Source organism: Danio rerio, chromosome 6 (assembly GCF_052040795.2).
Source record: "Danio rerio strain M-AB ecotype USA chromosome 6, GRCz13ab, whole genome shotgun sequence".
Classification (NCBI taxonomy): Eukaryota; Metazoa; Chordata; class Actinopteri; order Cypriniformes; family Danionidae; genus Danio; species Danio rerio.
The window spans coordinates 20371290-20391719 of record NC_141026.1 but is presented as its reverse complement, the minus strand read 5'-3'; the positions used below and the strand labels follow the sequence as shown (position 1 = coordinate 20391719).

Genomic DNA, 20430 nt, shown 5'->3' with positions numbered 1-20430 from the left:
GATTTATGGATGGCTCTAAAGGTGTTTGCAGACTGCTCTATTTCGTTTTGATTTTTGAACTGAGATGATAGGCAGGGTTGGCCAATAACGGGACAGTTCTGTGTGTAGTGACTGAAATTTAAAACATAAATCTGTTAACTGTAGAGTATATTCATATAGACCACATGTATTGTCGTGCTTTTAATTTGTCTTGTTGGACAGATCTGTCTCTTTCCACGTCCAATAAAAAGGGAACGAACAACAGGGACAAGAAATTTTATTTTATTTCATATTTTCACATTTATGAGGAAAAAAGTGTCATTATGGATGTGACATCTCTCCGTTATGGATGTGACAGATTGTGTAACTTTGGTAAATCAAAAAGAATAGTTTGAAAACATTGACAGATGCATTTTTGAGTATTTTTAAAGCACTGTAAAATACTTGCTTACATAAAAAAACCCAGAAACGGTTTCTGTATTTTGGTGAAAACTTAATTTTTTTTCATGGCAAGGTTGACATTTGCACGGAATTGCCAATATATATATATATATATATATATATATATATATATATATATATATATATATATATATATATATATATATATATATATATATATATATATATGTGTGTGTGTGTGTGTGTGTGTGTGTGTGTATGTGTATATATGTATATATATGTTTATTAAGCTTTTGCTTTTATAATAAAATAACCTCCTTGCAAAATGATGATACAATGAAAACAGTTAAGCAAAAAAAAAACAAAAAACAAAAAACAAACATGAAGGGACAATTCAGCTCAAATACTCAAATGGGGCTTACAGCTGCACATATACATACATTAGAGTTCAGTAGGTCTGGAAAATAGGCAGAAATGAGGCAGAAAGAATAGAATAGAATCAATATCAAATTCAACATATGTCAGGAAAGGTTCCCAAATTTTATGAAAACTTCACTTTTATCTTGTACAATACAGGTCAGATAATCTAATGACACATATTCAAGAAAAGCTCGATGCCACATCCTAACAGAGGGAGATTCTGAGATTCATTGTAAAAGTATACATTTTCTTGAAATAAAAAAAAACTCATTTTGTACCTATCAAGACCTACAGAGAAGAATAATATTCTTTAAGTAGTCCTATTTCGGTTTCATATTTGAGAAAGATTTACAGCTTTAAAACAATATGAGGATGAGTAAATAATGACAGAACTTTTATTCTTGCATTGGTAAACTATTTTCAGTTTTGGAATGGGCCTTAGCAATATAACAAATAAAGGGTGACAAATGTTCTCAACTGGAGTTCTCTGATCAAGTGAATTCTCCTAGAGCAGGGGTGTCCACACTCGGTCCTGGAGGGCCACTGTCCTGCAAAGTTCCAACCCCAATCAGACACACCTGGGTTAGCTAATCAAGCTCTCACTAGGCTTTCTAGAAACCTCCATGCAGGTGTGTTGAGCCCAGTTTGAGCTAAAATCTGGAGGACACCGGCCCACTGGACCAAGTTTGGACACCCCTGTCCTAGAGGAAAGTATAGACCCCTTCCCAACTTGACACACAGGTTTTATATTAGACAGTGAAACTTAAAATTCACTCACTCTTGGGTTGGGCCAGACAGAATCTGTGAACATTTTTGGATATTTCTGCCGAGAATTTTGTAAAAAAAAAAAAAAAAAGATTTATGCAGAACTATTTTGCGAGTATCATAACTAAAAACTTAATATATGAAATAAAAAAGAAGCTTTCAAACTTTTGTTTAATGTTTACTGTGCAAATCCAATTAGATCCACTTATTTGGTAAAAAAGCTGTTTCTCATATACTAAAAGACAGAAAGTATGACTTTACAAATTATATTGTAAATAAATCAAATTAACACTTTAATTTTAGTCAATTATAATACTGAAATTAATTAAAAAACTGAATAAATATACATTTGCACACATTTACACAAGTAGATAAATTGACTCAATGATGAGCTAAAAGTCTGAATGGATTTCTGCGAGCTCAGATTTCATGTGGGCCTGCTCATAGGTTATTTATTATTGTTAACATTTTTCACATTTTTCTTCTGTCCTTATAATGTTTAATCGATACACCAGTACATGATTTCTGGTAAAATTGTGACTCTTCAGATGCTGGTCACCACAAATCTTGATAACAATATATATCACAGTATAGTACCATTTCTCCTAAATGAATCAATTAATATTTGATATGTTTTGACCACACGTGAAGGAGCATTTAATTTTTACAATTTAAAGTGTTTACTCAGAAATGTACATTCACATTCATATGTGATCATATTTCTCACTTTAAATTATACCTTCAGGGCACATTTTTAAAATAAAATGCAAAATGTAAAGTTGTACCTTCAAGATCGCAAATTTCTTGTGATGGCATGTAATATAGCGCTCATAGGAAATGTATTTTGTGACACCACAAAATAAACTGTAAAGCATAATGTGAAACAATAGACTTTTTAGTTTGTCCATGTGATATATATCATATTGCACAGCTGTACATGCTTGAAGTCATTTTTATTTCCACAACTCAAAATCCAGTCTCCTGCTTCTTAATAGTAGGCCCGTGATTAGAAAGCTTTCATACATTTTGTGTTGATATTTTAATCCGTAAGGCATGCAAGTACTTTTAATGTATTTTTGCAGTTCATCACTTTTTCTGTGTCACAAGTAAATCTCATTCCATAATGAAAAGTTTAGAGCACAATAAGAAGGGATTATGTGTACGCAACACATATTCTAGTTTACAATCTTTTCCTTTAGGGTTTTAAATTCAATCCAGTGCTCTCATCTAACAGACACCGGATAGGGAGTTCCACACCATAATCACGAATGAAACAACAGCAAAATGCAATACTTGTTTTAAACAAACCTTTCTGAACAGATTGTGCATAATAATGGAAACACAATTGTAAGATCATGGAGAATGTTTAACTGAACTGACTGTCATACACTGTAAAAATGCTGGGTTCCACACAATTGATTTGTGTTGGGACAACATGAAGGAATAAAGTTAACTTAGTAGTTTTACTAATTTAAGTGGATTGAACTTTTTTTTTTTTTCCAAATTTGTCACCCCGAAAAACTCATAATTTTTGATGTTTCAGCTCATTTGAATAAATAATTTGAACAAACAGCTAACATATTTTGAGTGTAGACAGGACATGCTGTTTAAATAACCTAATGTCCTCAGAAAATCTGAAATTTGACATGAACACATTTATGGTGTACTTTAATTTCTTTATTTATGGTGTCTTAATTTTGCATCACCATAACATTAAAATGGATGGATTTTCAAAGGTTGCGGTGACCTTTGTCCAAGATAAGATCGCTATATTTAAATTGTATAATGTGGTGATTGATGATTGTGTTGTGTTCTCAATCCAGAAAAGTTTAGGCTTATTTCTTTTCCCTCAGGATAGTTACAGCTAAACATTTATAATCAGAGTTGCTGGATTCTGTTTCTGAATCAGTTTAATGACTGGCTACAGTTACAGTTCATGTTGGCTTGTGAAGACCTTGTTTAATACTCACATGGGCCATGTAAATCGACAGCATTATTATGGAGATATGGCTCTAGTCAAAAGTTAGTCCTGTCTCTTCCTTTTGCTTTCTGAAAGATGATGCTTAGAGGATCAGCACACTTTCCCAAGCCAAAAGAGTCCATCCACACTTCTCTAGACCATTTTGAGGGACGTAAACAATAATGGTTCTGATGCATTTCCTGTTTTACACTCTACTTTTCCATAGCTTCTGAGAGTCCAAAAAGTTCTCCATATTGATAAATAATGTTACGATAGCTGTTATAACAGCAAGTTGTGATTAAATCGCCTCTTGTTACAGATATAAAATAGTTTGACAACAAGCAGGAAATGTTCATGGGCCAGTGTCATCACCACATAGAAACAGTCTATATTATCAAAATTGGGCAAAAGTTTTTTATTTTGTAGCTGGGCCGTCAGTACAGTGCTGGATTGGCTGTCCTACAGATGATATAAAGGTTGTCTGTTGCCACCCCAGGGTGATCATTTTAATGTAGTGTGTGCTCCTGCATAAACATTCATTTTTCTCTGTACACAAAAATGTGATCTGCACACAGAACACCGGCAATGGCGTCATCTTTTAACACATAAGACACGGATACAGTGACAACCAAAAGTAACATCAAGCATAAGCTTTTAGTCATCAAATGACAAACAGGAAAACAAACTGACACAAACTTCAATCACCAAGTTTCAATTAAGGCAGCAGCAGTGTAAACAGGCACAGTAAATCAAATTCATCATTTGTCAATCTTATAATAGCCTCTAATTTGAAACCTTTTACAAGGTTGTTCAAAAATCAATCAAGAATGAAATCAGTCACAATTAATTATTATTGTATTTGTATTAATTTTAGTTTTTTTTTCTTTCTGTTTTTTTACAATATATTTGTATTGCTAAAGTGTTTTTTTTCTGCCAATAAGTGTTTCATTATAACTAGTTGACATGAAATTGAGAAGTGATGTATTTTAAATTTAACCGTCTGTTCTACAAAATAATCATTTTCCATCACACATGTTGATTTATTTTAGAACTCTTTATTTCCCATACCACTTTTTGATGAACCGATTATATAACTATAGAATGCTAAAGAAAAAAAAACTTTTCAGAAAACCTTGCTAGCTGTCATTTAGTTCCAATTTAACAAGATTTATTTACAATTGCATACAAGACTTTTATAATAATAATACTTAAAGCTTTTTATGAATATAAGCTGAAGAATAAATAAGCTGAAGTGGCTTCATGAAGGGATATGTTCGGGAAGATTTTTATTTTGTGCTAAATTAGTTTACGTGTATAAATAGCTCTCACTAGGTTAGTAGGTTATATTTTATTGATTTTATTTGTGTCGGTCTGCTGCATCTGCTATGGTGCACTCAGAGCCATGAAGATCCTTCTATATAGCTGTGTTTGCACTGAACATGTTTTGTCACACAGTGTTGATATTTACGATACCTAGTAATGAACAGTTTTATGGATGGGTCCTTCAATTTAACTGGAAATAACATTTCTAACATGAGATCAGTAACAATTTCTTCCTTATGCACGTGGTGTGTGTACAGCAGCTCAAGTTGTATATATTGTCTCTATACACTGGTGTGTGAACTGGTTGAAATGTGGGTGTCTCACAGTGAATACATAAAACTTGAGAGCCCTGAAGGTTATTAAAAGTAGAAAAACACCTAATTAATTGTCATAGCACTTAATACATTCACATAGGTTTGGACGTAAGGCTATTTGGAAACAACCTGATGTGAGATTATTAATTGTTTTATTTCAGAATAGTTATGTTTGATGTTGTCATCTTGTTTTAATTTTGATTCTCATGATCTGGCCTGGGGCCCAACAAACTCACGGACCATTCCTGTAGGGCTGGATGATCAATCAGAATGATATCGCAAGCATGATTAAACAAATTTGCAATTTTCATGCACATCTTGTCAGGGAAGCATGGTTCTGTGATCACTTGTAAATTTCCTCTGCAGGCCAGAGGGTGCTTTCGCATAGAAACCTAGGAAATCCCCAGCAGTTGCTGAATAACCCGAAGATTTAGCTGCTTCAAAGAGTTAAACTGAAAATAGGTGAAACTCAATAGACCGTTCCATTGTAAGAGCAGCACCCAGTAGCAGTACTCCCTACACTTTTGCCAGTTTAGAGTGAAAGCCGTTCTTTGTATTAACATTGATTAATATAGACTTACATTGATTTAGACATACAATTAGAATATGAAGTAGACAGGTTTAATTAAATTCAGAGAAATAAACGGAGATGTTGGACAAGAAATACATAACTTGAAAAATTCTAATCTGGCTATTATTAGTGAACTATGACTATGTAGTAAATGCTTCTCCATCTGAGGGCACGTGATGGAGATTTACTAGAACTGGCAGTACTGAAAAATGCACATGAAAATTTCCTTTAGGACTTCTAATTGGTCAGTCATACTACCCTGTCTCCATTCACAGGCAAATGTGAGACTAGTCTCAGTACACTCACTGAAGTCAAGCCCTCAAGTCATGTTTCTGTGGCTATATGTTTCCATCACAGGCCAAATTTCAAAAACGAACACTCTTAAAGGTACAGTGGGAGATCTGGGAGAATGCTAGCTTTAGCCTTATAGTATTAACAATGAACATCCCTCCCTACATACAAACTGCTGTCCAAAGCCACCCCTTCTGAAGTCATGAATGCACACTGAATAGACAGCTATAGACAACATTATAATACTACATCACCCGTCATTCACATTTAAAACACTGCAATTCCAAACTTAAAAATCTAAAAAAATTATTATAAATTGTAAAATTTTCTTTGTTTGTTTTGTTTTTATAAAAAATTTAAATATAATTTATTTAAAAATATATATTTTTGAAAAAAGCGCTTATATCTAGCACATTTTTGGTTGTGTTTCAAGCAAAATTTGTCAGTGTCACTATGTAATAATTTTTCCTGCATTCAAGAATTTGCATGATGGCAATGTACTTGGCCCCATGTCATTTGTAATGTCCGACGTGAGCGATGAAATTGTTTTAATTCTGACTGGACCGGTTTGGCACGGAATGGATCAGAACAAGCTAACAGTATCGTTCGACCCAATAGTGGAAAAGCGGCTCAGTTAAGCTAATTTGTGCTACATAATCTGCATAAGCTTTGCATGACTAAAATGTTTTTATAACATTCATACGTGATGTTCATGTGTGTACAAAAATTGTCATAATCTATTGCCCAAATATGTTGAATTGCTTGCTGTAAGCTAAGTAAATTAATAGGTCTGTCACAATAATCAATATATAGACTTATGACCGCAATAATTTTTGGTGATGCTTATATATATCCCATACATAAAAACCAATTGACCTTTCGCTAAGCCACACCCAAAAACCGCCACCCACCAATCGTGACTTAACAACCGTTGCTACGCGCAGGGGCTCTGTCAAGCTTTCGAGTGAGGGAAACAGGCCATAGTGTTGTGCATATGGATTGTGCAAATCTGACACCTGGTATCCTAAAAGTTTGGACGGGATGGTGGAATTTTTTTCAAAACCAAAAACTCAAGAGGAGAAATACCAGCGTGGATCAAGCTCTGTGAGGTGCAAGTCGTTTATTAAATAAGGAAAAGATTCACGCAGTTTTTCCTACCACAGCAAACAATTTTAAAGGTACCTTTGGCAAACTGGAAAAGCACTAATTTTTCCTTGTTGATGTGAAAGGCTAGAATGTTTATGAATCATGCAACTTATGCCCAGGAAAAAGGGTATCTTTGCATCAGAGACAAGTATTTCTAATCTAATGAAGCATCTCACGTCGTCACATGCTGCCAAAAAAATAGTGGCTAAAAATGCAGGTGATAACATGAGCTCTGCTACCAAATGAGGAGAGAAAGCCACGACATAGGAGCAACTAAACCTTGTATTTTTTTCTCCAAAGCAAACACATATCATTTAGACAAAATTTAACAAAACAATATTTAATATCTATAAGTTCTAAACCATATGTTGTGTTGTATTGTGCAACTATAGTAATGATAATATTAAAATGATATGTTGAATTATTGCTGGTTGTCTCTCACATTGTCCCACAAAGTTAAAATAGCATAAATTAGTGTACAATGTTTTATATTTATTTTACAGTCATTTGACGAATTCGATTTTTTGAAAGTAACACAATAGTTACTTTTCCTGGTAATTAGTTACTTTTATAATGATGTAACTCAGTTACTAACTCAGTTACTACTTGTGAGAAGTAGCTAGTAACTATAACTAATTACTTTTTTAAAGGAATGTGCTCAACACTGGTTGCTATAGAATCGGATATCATCCTACTCTTTTAAAGTCCAAAGTAAATGGCAAAGCTCTGTAAATGGTAAAATAAAAAGTGTCCACAGTCCACTGTCAGATTATTTGTTTTGATGATGTGCCTTATGTCTGTCAGTCGTTTAGCTGGTTTTCATGCTGTGGAAGTTAACTATCATGTTTGGAACACAATATTTTTTTGGAACACACCAGATTTTTTACATTTATTGAAAGTCTATGTAACATTTTCAAGCTTAATGCTTTAAGTCCGATAAAAGAATTCCAGATGAAACAAGTGGTCTTCTAAGGAATTTGCCTTTTACAATAGCTTAATGAACTTGTAATGTGGCAGAGTTTTAGTTTTAGTTTTAACGAATCTTTCAGGTTTCGTTAAAAATATCCTCATTTACTGTTTCATTTCAAAGATTGAAAGTTTTGAACAACCTTAATCAAAATCAGAATCAGAATGAGCTTTATTCGCCAAGTATGATCAAAAACACAAGGAATATTTTGGTGTTTTTTTTTTAGGAGCCCAGGGTATAAACATGCATATCAACACAATAACACAGAATGACATTTAAATAAGTGGAAAACACATATTGTTAACAGATGTGATATTGTCATTTTTAGGTGACGTAAGCATTTAATATAGACTATGGTTTGTAATGAAGCATAATTTATGTCATATAAAGAATTAAAAAGTCTTGGGTGTTTAATTTTGGTTTACATCTTATGCCAATAGGAATAGGGCACTCTGAGTAATAACTACAGCCAGACAGAATGTGCAGACATTTTTTTGCTATTTCTGATGAGAATTTTGTAATAATATGCAGATTTATGCTAAATTAATATAACAAAATACTAATATGTAAAAAAAACTTAATCATAGCTTTTGAACTTTTATTTAATGTTTACCATGCAAATCAATCTAGATCCACTTATTTGGTAAACAAAGCAAGTCTATCATATAACTTACGGTTAAAGTCAGAATTATTAGCCCCCCTGAATTATTATTCCCCCTGTTTTTTCCCCCCAATTTCTGTTTAACGGAGAAAATATTTTTGTAAACACATTTCTGAACATAATAGTTTTAATAACTCATTTCTAATAACTGATTAATTTCATCTTTGCCACGATGACTGTAAATAATATTTTACTTGATATTTTTCAAGACACTTTTATACAGCTTAAAGTGGCATTTAAATGCTTAACTAGGTTAATTAGGTTATAGGCAGGTAAAGCTAATTTTGCAAGTTATTGTATAACGATGGTTTGTTCTGTAGACTATCGGAAAAAATACATAGCTTAAAGGGGCTAATAATTTTGACCTTAAAATAAAAAAAAAATTAAAAACGGCATTTATTTTAGGCGAAATTAAACAAATAAGACTTTCTTTAGAAAAAAATATCATACGTGAAAATTTCCTTGATGCCAAACATCATTTGAGAATTTAAAAAAAAAAAGAAAAAAATTCACAGGGAGGCTAATAATTCTGACTTCAACTGTAGCTACTAAGTAGACAGAAATTATTACTTCACAAACTGTAGTGTAAATACATCAAATGAACACTTTCATATTAGTCAATAATATTACTGAAATAAATTTAAAAATAATAAATATAAATTTACAGACATTTACACAAGTAAATAAATAGAGTCAATAATGGGCTAAAAAATCTGCGAAAATCTGTGGATTTCTGCACGCGCATATTCCGTGTGGGTCTAGTAATAACAGATATAATAATAGTGATGAAGAGGAGAGATGGAGATATACAGTCATAGTTGTGTAAGTCTACTTCAGCTTCAGCCTGTTTCTCTATGGAATGATGGGCTGTAGTCTTGTGTGTATGTGTGTTTGTTCCCCCTCAGTAGGGGGAAAGAGAGAAAGCCGTCCAGCTCTCTTTGTCTCTTTTGTTAGAATGGAGATTTAAAAGGTCAGTGAATAAGAGGGGGAACTGGAGAAAGGGAGAGTTGCAGATGGATTGGAGGGGTGAGTGAGTAACTGTTGAATATGTGAATGAGCGCATGGGCTCTTTAAGGTGCGCATGAGGATTCTATTGTAATATAAACTTTAACAAATTGCATGATGAGATCATTTATTGTCAATTAAAAATAAACTACAAGTATCTAATTGAAGGAAGATGGTGATTAAAAAATAGTCTTTTCCTTTATGTTTTGCTCTTTATCTCTCGATTGTACTAATTCACTAAAATGTATACATTCTTAAATAAATACTGGGATAACTGTGGCATTAATTCAGAAAGACAGACCTAACTCTAAATCAGCAGTTAATTGAATTCTTTCCTGTGCAGTATTTTTCTCCTGTTTTCTTCTGCTCTCCTACTGATGCTGACAGACAGAACTCAAAACTCTTCCTGGGACACTCGTAAACATTCCCTTGAGACCTGTCCTGGGAATAGAAGTTGCCATGGCGAAGAGAACATGAATGTTGGACCAGACTTTCTTGCCTTTTAGAGCTTTAATGAAGATCTCTCTCTCTCTCTTTTTAATTCCCTGCTGCAGCTTTAAAATCTGTTTAAGTTGCAATGATGTTCTTGCCCATTTGTTGTTATTGATTTGATTATTTATTGTTGTTCATGGGAATAAGTAAAATTTTTCAGTAGTCTTGTTTTTGATCTTTGTGAAAGCGAAAGCTTCAAGGCAGTTATTATTTATTTAAGGTGTACAGAAAAGAGTTATTGTACACTGGCTGTGTAAGAAAGCATAGATTTGTGGGTATAAGTGAAGAACTGTACAATTAGTGAAGTCCCTTGGCAAGACTTTTCCTCTTATTGGAGAGCTCTGGTGGGTCTCTGGTTGTCCTGGGAACTGCCCCGCTGTTGTGTGTGTGTTTTTTTCTTCTTTCACTGAATTAGTGGGAACTAACCCCCTCTTACACACACACACACACACACACACACACACACACACACACACACACACACACACACACACACACACACACACACACACACACACACACACACACACACACAGACACACACAGACACACACACACACTCTCTCTCTCTCTCTCTCTCTCTCTCTCTCTCTCTCTCTCTCTCTCTCTCTCTCTCTCTCTCTCTGTTTTTCGGCACAAGGATACAACAAATTCATGTAACAGCTAAGCAGAACTTGCATGCCTAAATGCTGACCTGCAGATTTTCTATAGGTTTGGACTGTGAGTTTTGACTTGACCACTTCATAACCCTGCATTTCATGTTGCTTTAGACATTCTTTTGTGGACTTGTTTCGAGTGTTTGTACAAGATCCTCTTAGATGGCCTTATATTCTCAAATACTTTGGTGCTTTGTGGAATTCTTGGTTGAGTCTATAATTTCCTCAGGGCCTGTCTGGCCTCAAACCATAATGCTTCCTTCACGCTGCACCGTTTCAAACTGTTTTTAGACCGTTTTATAAATAAACAGACAGATCAACTTTTTCGGTTCAAGTCTCATTTGTCCAGAGGACATGACCCATGATGTTGACGACATTATCCATGGTATTGACCATGCCTCACCACAGTACTGGCTATAGTGACCAGCATAGACAAAAGGAAATGCTTCTCTGCTGCTGCAGTGCTGCATGGAAAAACTATACTTGTAGAAAAGGACCCACAGCTGAGAATTGTTGATAGAGCTCAGGCATGTTCAAAAAATGCTTTAGCGGACACAGTGAATCAGGCATTTTGAACAAATCATTTGAATGACTAGTTCAGTGAATAACTGGTTAAGACAGAGGGCTCTATTCTGACGGTCCATGCGCATAACGGAAAGCGCAGGGTGCAAACGCATTCAGAATGTGTCAGTCCATATTTGCTAATATAAGGACGGGAAAATCAGTTTTGCGCCGTGGCGCATGGTCTAAAAGGGTTGAGTTAATTTTCTTAATGAGTTATAGGTGTGTTTTGAGAATAAACCAATCAGAGTCTCATCTCCCATTCCCTTTTTTATTGTATGTATTGCGCTGCGCCTTGCGCCACATTGCGCCGGGTGTATGATAGGGCCCAGAGACTTGCTGCCTTCTGCTGTCTGTTTATTTGTTCACAAAGAGTTAAGGTCTAATGCCACATTTAACTTGATAAAAGCAATCATTAAACTTAATAACGTTATTATCTGTATACAATGGCTTAACATGTTTCTGTTTAGTGCAGTCAGCTAATCTGGGTTAAGTAAAAAAAATATCTCCACAGAGAGCTGCACGATTCTGGCTAAAATGAGAATCGCAATTTTTTTTGCTTAAAATAAAGATGACAATTTTCTCACGATTCTGTAGATGTAAAATAAAGGTATGGTAAAAACAAGCATATGGCACAACCTATAATAATATTATGTGTAGGTCTTCTGGTTTTTATGAATAATTCTATTCCACTTATAATAATTCTGATGTTGAATTATGTTTGAGATATATGCTTGCAGTTTGTCATATTAGACAATTTTATTCACTGTTAAAATCAGACATTTGCCATTATCAGATTATATTCAACAATATATAGGCTAGCGTACTTATACTAACATTGTAAACATTTATTTTCATGCACAACTGTGGGTTCGCTATGATAGAAAAAAACATATCAAATGCTTGTCTAAACCATAACTCTAAAATGCGATATAATCATTTAAATGAAGTCCACACTTTGGGTTCATTTTGACTGCTAAGTGCTTGTTCATGCTTCGCGCGAGGGTCCCAAACGATCACTCTGTGCCACACACTGAATATTATTTACTATTGTATTACCTGTTAATCGCAACATATGCAGGTTCTGTTCAATAAAGTAATGCGCGCGTCTACATTTACATTTAGTCATTTAGCAGACGCAAAGCGACTTACAAATGAGGACAAGGAAGCAATTTAACTTGCTGTAGGCAAGTTTCAGGTGTGTAAAGTCTAAGAAGGAAAGCATTAGTAATTTATTTTTTATTTTTTTGTAGTTAGTTGAGGAGTCAGAGAGGTAGTTGCATATTAGTAAGGAATTACGTTTTCCTCCCTCTTTGGGATGGAACCACGAGGCGACGTTCATTCAAAGAACGCAAGTTTCTGGAGGGCCTATAGATCTGCAGAAGTGAGAGCAGATAAGAAGGGGCGCAGCCAGAAATCGCTTTGTAAGCAAACATCAGTGCTTAAAATTTGATGCAAGCAGCAACTGGCAGCCAGTGCAAACGGATGAGTAGCGGAGTGACATGTGCTCTTTTAGGTTCGTTAAAGACCACTCGTGCTGCTGCACTCTGAAGCATCTGAAGAGGTTTGATAGAGTTAGCTGGAAGCCCGGCTAGTAGAGAGTTGCGATAGTCCAGTCTGGAAAGAACAAGAGCTTGAACAAGGAGTTGAGCTGCATGTTCAGATAGGAAGGGTCGGATCTTTCTGATGTTATTGATTGCGAATCTGCACAATCGAGCAGTTCTAGAGATGTAGTCAGAGATGTTTAGTTGGTCATCAATCGTTACTCCAAGGCTTTTCACCATTTTGGATGCAGTAATGGTTGCCCCATCGATCTGGATAGAAAAGTTGTGATGTGGCGTCGGGTTGGCAGAAACTTCTAGCATTTCTTTTAGCATCATTAAGTAGAGCGCGCGCGCCCTCTCTGTGATAACAGCTCACGGTCAGCAGATCATGTCACGTGTGATTTTCCGATCGCGAAAAAAACATCATTATATTAAGACAAAAATTACATTTTTAGGTGAATTATACCTTGTAAATACAGTATGTGACTTATTCAACATCATTTGGAGGTGTCAATGTCACTGAGCAGCGTGTGTGAAACTCGTGCAGCCGTCTTTTCTTCTCTCCTGAACTTGAAAATATGATCGGCAGAATCGTAGAAATGCTGGATTAAGATCGTCTAGGGTGTTGAATCGAGATCGCGATCTTTTAACGATTAATTGTGCAGCTCTACTCCACAGCAGAATAGTCAGAAAACCCAGTTCTGAGTATCATGGTTGTACCATAGGGGGCATATCATGAGTTATCATATTTTGGTTCGGTATAAATATTGTTAGACCTTTTGTACAAACATGAAAACTGATTTGTCAAAATACTCTTACTGTCAAAAATCTCCTGGTACTTTATACTTTTTGTCAATTACACTCACCTGTTTTACAATCTATGCAATGGAATTAAGGTTACAGAGAAATTGGTAGGTGTCTACCAATTAAAGTGTATTTTAATTGTATGTCATTAGGACCTTATTTAGGAAATGGATTTGACATATTAGATAATAATTTTTTAGGGGGATGCTGCTACACATTGGATGTGTTTTGTTTTTTAATAATTCAACAGACTAGAGTCAATGATTCCATTTGTATTGTTATGCATTTTATCATATTTGTTGGTATAACTATCCTTAAATTGCTCTTGTGTATGGGAATAATTTCTTATGCATCTCATTCAGCAAAGTCTTCATTGCTAATTCCAAAAAAAAAACAAGAAAGAAAAAAAAGAAAGAAAACCCCATTCCTTAATTCAAAATTTAGTTTGGTTGAAAGTACAGCAACATATCAAAATAAATGTTAAAACTTTTAAATTTGAAAAATCATTTTATTGATAACATTGTCATTGCTATACTGGTGGGATGTGATTTTTTTTAAAGGGTCACGAAACACCAAAACACATTTTTTGAGCGGTTGACAGTCGTATACTTGTCCCACTCTGCTATAAACACTATTAGGACACATATATTTCACTCAAAAGTGTAAATTGGTTGTTTTTGCGTTATTTCAAGCAAATTCGTACTTCCGGTTTGAAACGAATTTTTGAAGCTGCGTCACGGTCATGACGTAATAGCGTTGTATTCCAGTGTGCAGACTGGACGTCTGTGCCAGCCAGAGTGTGTCTTATTACGTCTTACAGTGTGATGCATTAATGCATGAGTAAGGCTTGGTTCAAACCAATCAGCGCGCTCTATTGTGCAACTTCATTAATATTCATTATAATATTTATTGCTCGACAACAATAACTTACGTGTCGGAGGAACATTGTTTACCTGAGAGCTGTTCTCATCTGCAAATGCTGGCATCCGGATTCGCTTGTAGTATTCTCTTCATAAAGACGCGGCTCTAGTTGCTGGTGATTGTCCTGTCTCTACAGATTTGGTAAGTGAGCGAGCAGTGCTCTTTGTTTATTCTGTTTGTTCGTATCGAACTAAGTTAACCATTGCATCGAGTGTACACATGTTAGCACCACAACCAAACTTTAACCTCGTGTAGGGTTTTCACCGCATTTAGTGACCACAATAACACATGCGGCTTTCTGACACTACCTGCCGTGTGCATCTAAGTTTCCGGGAAATGCAGAGGTTTTTTTCTCTCATTCGCCGTGCGGTATCAAACATTGCATGAAAAATTCACGCTAAGAGCAGTTCCTCGAATCAAATATCTCGTTTGTCGCGAGGGGCATGAATGAATTCCCTGAATGAAAGAGCCAAACTGCAGTTAAAGTCCACCATTTAATAATTTGGCAAATACTTCGACTACATATGTCCATGTAGGTTAAACACCATCACTTTCTCCTGTTTGTGTGTGTGTGTATTTTGATTCTGTAACTCGCGCGTGCCCAAATAGACACTCCCACACCATCCCACTTTTCTTCCTCCGACACTCTCCCCTAAACAGAGCTGGACACGCCCACTTTTCTGACTTTTTCCAAAGTAGAGGTGTGAAAACGGCAGGCACTTTTTTCCAGGGGTTTCAGTACAGCGTAACCGCTACTACGTCATCGGGTGGGCGTGGCCTATCTGTGAATTTGCATAGGTCACGGATCATGCGCAGATTGTGAAAACAGCCGTTTGATTCAGATACCTGTACGTATTCGCAGGGGTTTCATGTGAAGTCAGTGTATGTTATTTTAAACAAATTAACTTAAGATACCTCTCAGATTACATTAATACTGTTATAACTTAAGATACCTGTCCCGATCCCACGGCTTTTGTGTCAAATACTTTATATATCATATACAGTAGCATCAGATACCTGTCCTGATCCCAGGTGTTTCATGATCACTTTTATATTATATACATTAACATCAGATACCTGTCCTGATCCCAGGGGTTTCATGTATGATCACTTTTATATTATATACAGTAACATCAGATACCTGTCCTGATCCCAAGGGTTTCATGTATGATCACTTTTATATTATATACATTAACATCAGATACCTGTCCTGATCTCAGGGGTTTCATGTATGATCACTTTTATATTAGTTAACATCAGATACCTGTCCTGATCCCAGGGGTTTCATGTATGATCACTTTTATATATATTAACATCAGATACCTGTCCTGATGCCAGGGGTTTCATGTATGATCACTTTTATATATATTAACATCAGATACCTGTCCTGATGCCAGGGGTTTCATGTATGATCACTTTTATATATATTAACATCAGATACCTGTCCTGATGCCAGGGGTTTCATGTATGATCACTTTTATATATATTAACATCAGATACCTGTCCTGATCCCAGGGGATTCATGTATGATCACTTTTATATTAGTTAACATCAGATACCTGTCCTGATCCCAGGGGTTTCATGTATAATCACTTTTATGTTAACATCAGATACCTGTCCTGATCCCAGGGGATTCATGTATGATCACTTTTATATTAGTTAACATCAGATACCTGTCCTGATCCCAGGGGTTTCATGTATGATCACTTTTATATCCAGTAACATCAGATACCTGTCCTGATCTCAGGGGTTTCATGTATGATCACTTTTATGTTAACATCAGATACCTGTCCTGATCCCAGGGGATTCATGTATGATCACTTTTATATTAGTTAACATCAGATACCTGTCCTGATCCCAGGGGTTTCATGTTTGATCACTTTTATATATATTAACATCAGATACCTGTCCTGATCTCAGGGGTTTCATGTATGATCACTTTTATATACATTAACATCAGATACCTGTCCTGATCTCAGGGGTTTTATGTATGATCACTTTTATATTAGTTAACATCAGATACCTGTCTTGATCTCAGGGGTTTTATGTATGATCACTTTTATATTATATACAGTAACATCAGATACCTGTCCTGATCTCAGGGGTTTCATGTATGATCACTTTTATATTATATACAGTAACATCAAATACCGGTCCTGATCCCAGGTGTTTCATGTATGATCACTTTTATATCCAGTAACATCAGATACCTGTCCTGATCCCAGGTGTTTCATGTATGATCACTTTTATATATATTAACATCAAATACCTGTCCTGATCCCAGGTGTTTCATGTATGATCACTTTTATATATATTAACATCAAATACCTGTCCTGATCCCAGGGGATTCATGTATGATCACTTTTATATTAGTTAACATCAGATACCTGTCCTGATCCCAGGGGTTTCATGTATAATCACTTTTATATTATATACAGTAACATCAGATACCTGTCCTGATCTCAGAGGTTTCATGTATGATCACTTTTATATTAGTTAACATCAGATATCTGTCCTGATCCCAGTTGTTTTGTGTATGATGACTTTAAATAAAAATAGAAAATAAATGAGTTATGTTAATTAACTAAGATCGAGAAAGAAAAATTAACCACGATTTATTACAGAAAATGTGGTATTTATTTGTTTAAACATGACTGAATACCATATTTTAAACTACAAAAACACGGTTAATCTTACCACAACCATTATTATTTGGGTTAAAATGGAAGTACAAAAGCCCAGAGACAAAAAAACGGAGTAAAACGAGGTCAGCCGGTTTTGCTAATGAAATCTTTAAAATATAAGATTATAAAAACAAAAAAATAACCTGTATGATTGTTTTTTCCCTCGTTATCCACCGCGGTAGGTTCTTTATCCATAATCATCCTGTTTGAAATGACCGCGCTAAAAAAGAACCTGTACTGCGCATGATCGGTGACCTCTCAGTATTGTTTTTTTTTTTAAGGGGGCGTTTCCCAAACACCGACCGAGCCACGCCCATTTTACGTCGTGGTAATGAAACCCCTGGAATTTAGTGCATGCCGTGTGAAAACACCCTGCTGAAACGAGGGGGTTTCATGGCCCTTTAATGACCCTCATTTTCTCTGGTTATTAAGCCACAACCCATATATATCGATTTTGTAATTTACTAATCTAAGTGATTGTAAACATTACTAAATTTAATTTGTTTGTTTAAATTCAACCCATGGCGTCACGGTGGCGTTGTTGGTAGCATGATCGCCTCACAGCAAGAAGCAAGCTCCAGCTGGGTCAGGTGGCATTTCTGTGTGGAGTTTGCATGTTCCCCTTGTGTTTGCGTGGCTTTTCTCTGGTTGCTCTGGTTTCCCCCATAAAGACATGCGCTCTAGGTGAATTGGGTAAGCTAAATTCTGCTGTGGCGACCCCTGATTAATAAAGGGACTAAACAGAATAATAAAATGAGAGAACGATTGAATGAATTCGACCTATATAAATCAACCCGGGCTCATTGTGGAAACGTAGCCCCGCGGACGTTTCTGCGGACCGCGATTTACGTGGTACGTATTCAAGCGTTTTTTTGTTTTCGCGGTTCCGCGAGAGGCCGGTCGACGTCCACCGCGGCCGGCTCCTCTTCCTCCTCGTCCGGGGCCTCCGCTCCACCGACGCAACGCTGTGAGCTAGGCGGACAAACTGATTGCGTCGGGAAAGCCCTCCACTCGGAGGCGAGCCGTCGGCCGGCGAGCGCGAAGAGGAGGGGCGGAGCGGCGCCACACCGCCCCGCAGCGTTCGCTCGAAAAAAACCAAACGCGGCCTTAACGTACCTCCGGCCACGTAAATCACGGTCTCCAGAAACGTCCGCGGGGCTACGTTTCCAGAATGAGCTTGAGTTGATATAAATAGTTTTCAACAATTTAGCAGAAATCATTTTTGTGTATCATGTTCCTTACAAGAATGTTTTTTTTTTTCTCACACATTTGAACTCTGTCTGACAGACGAGTCGACAACTGTTTTCACACTTCTTTCATATCTTTTCACAACATAGAGTCATGCATCATAAAAACACTGTAGTCGTCTACCATTTACTCAGAATGCTTCTATGACCCACAAGTTGAGAAACTGCTTTAAAAGACAACACTTTTTTCACAAATTAATATGTATTTAAAAAAATAAGGTTATTACAAATAGGTAATTGAACTGTAACAAACAAGCCTCTGAATTCTGTAAAGGGTGTGTGCATTGGGAATCATATATATATATATATATATATATATATATATATATATATATATATATATATATATATATATATATATATATATATATATATATATTATTTTTAATAAAGCCAAAGTAACCCTCATTTTACATACAGAACACAGTGAAAATGACATAAATATGACAGTGGGGAAATGCAAAAAGTCTTGAATAATTTCAAATCACTAGGTTAAAGCTGAACTTTCCTCCTGTCAGCAATTCACACCGACTATCCATCCGTCCATCACAGAGAATATGCAATCATTCAGCATAAATATGCACACTTTATAAGATCTGACTAAGTTTGCAAAGTTTGTAAAATAAAGTGTTTAATAAGGTATGAGAATCCCCATCGTGTCGAGTGGTTGCGCTAACACATGCAGAAAAACACAAGCATCCTCACCCAAAGGAAAACGCTTTTAACTGTAAATAAAAGGCTAGCCTAGTAGGATTGAAAAAAGTCAGTGATAGGATAATTTTGAAAAGTTATATTCAATTTTAAAAGTAAAGTTATTTATGGTTAAACATAATGACTAATAAGACAATGGCAGCGTTTCAGATGTTCACACTGGCAGCTGTGTACTATGAGCAATCCATTTTTGGTACAAATGAGCAGATATTTTGCAAATCTGGAGAATGTACAAAGGCAAACATTTGCTCATGAATGACCATGATGTGATAAAGGCTTATGCCATTCAGTATCAGCTACACTGCAAAAAATGCTTTTCTTACTTAGATTTTTTGTCTTGTTTCTAGTCCAAATATCTAAAATGTCTTAAATCAAGAAGCATTTTCTAGACAAGCAAAACACATTGTCTTGTTTTTAGAGATAATATGCCAAAATGAAGCGAGTTTTTCCTTAAATCAAGCTAAATAATCTGCCAATAGGGTAAGCAAAGTAATCTTATCACAAATCGAAAAACAAGATTATTTTGCTTACCCCATTGGCAGATTATTTTGCTTGATTGGAGGAAAAACTCGCTTCATTTTGGCATATTGTTTCTTAAAACAAGACAATATGTTTTACTTGTCTAGAAAATGCTTTAGGATTTAAGAATTTGTAGATATTTGGACTAGAAACAAGACAAAAAATCTAAGTAAGAAAAGCATTTTTTGCAGTGCACTTCCTCTGTCTTTACCTGCCTCAAAAGGATAAAATTGACCAGAAATTTATCAGAAATTTTTACCCGTTAGAATATTAATTAATTTCAGATAATCAATCATCTTATAGTACGCATGCAGCACAGCACAACAACCCCCTCGCATCTTGTTTTCCCCTCGCATCTGCTCCACATGTTTTGCACAAAAGCCACATGCACCTCAAAAAATATATGCACTTGAGACATCCATCTTCATCGATATTCAGTACATTGTATCAGCGTTAACTATTATTGACCAATCATTGACTGATATGA

The 20430-nt window shown here is 35.6% G+C and overlaps 1 protein-coding gene across 9 annotated transcripts in view; it reads left to right on the top strand.

Annotated features, from left to right (window-relative positions):
- The window catches only part of plxnb1b (plexin b1b), a 109911-nt gene that overhangs the window by 803 nt on the left and 88678 nt on the right, over positions 1-20430 (top strand). The gene's annotated exons all lie outside the window — the stretch shown is intronic.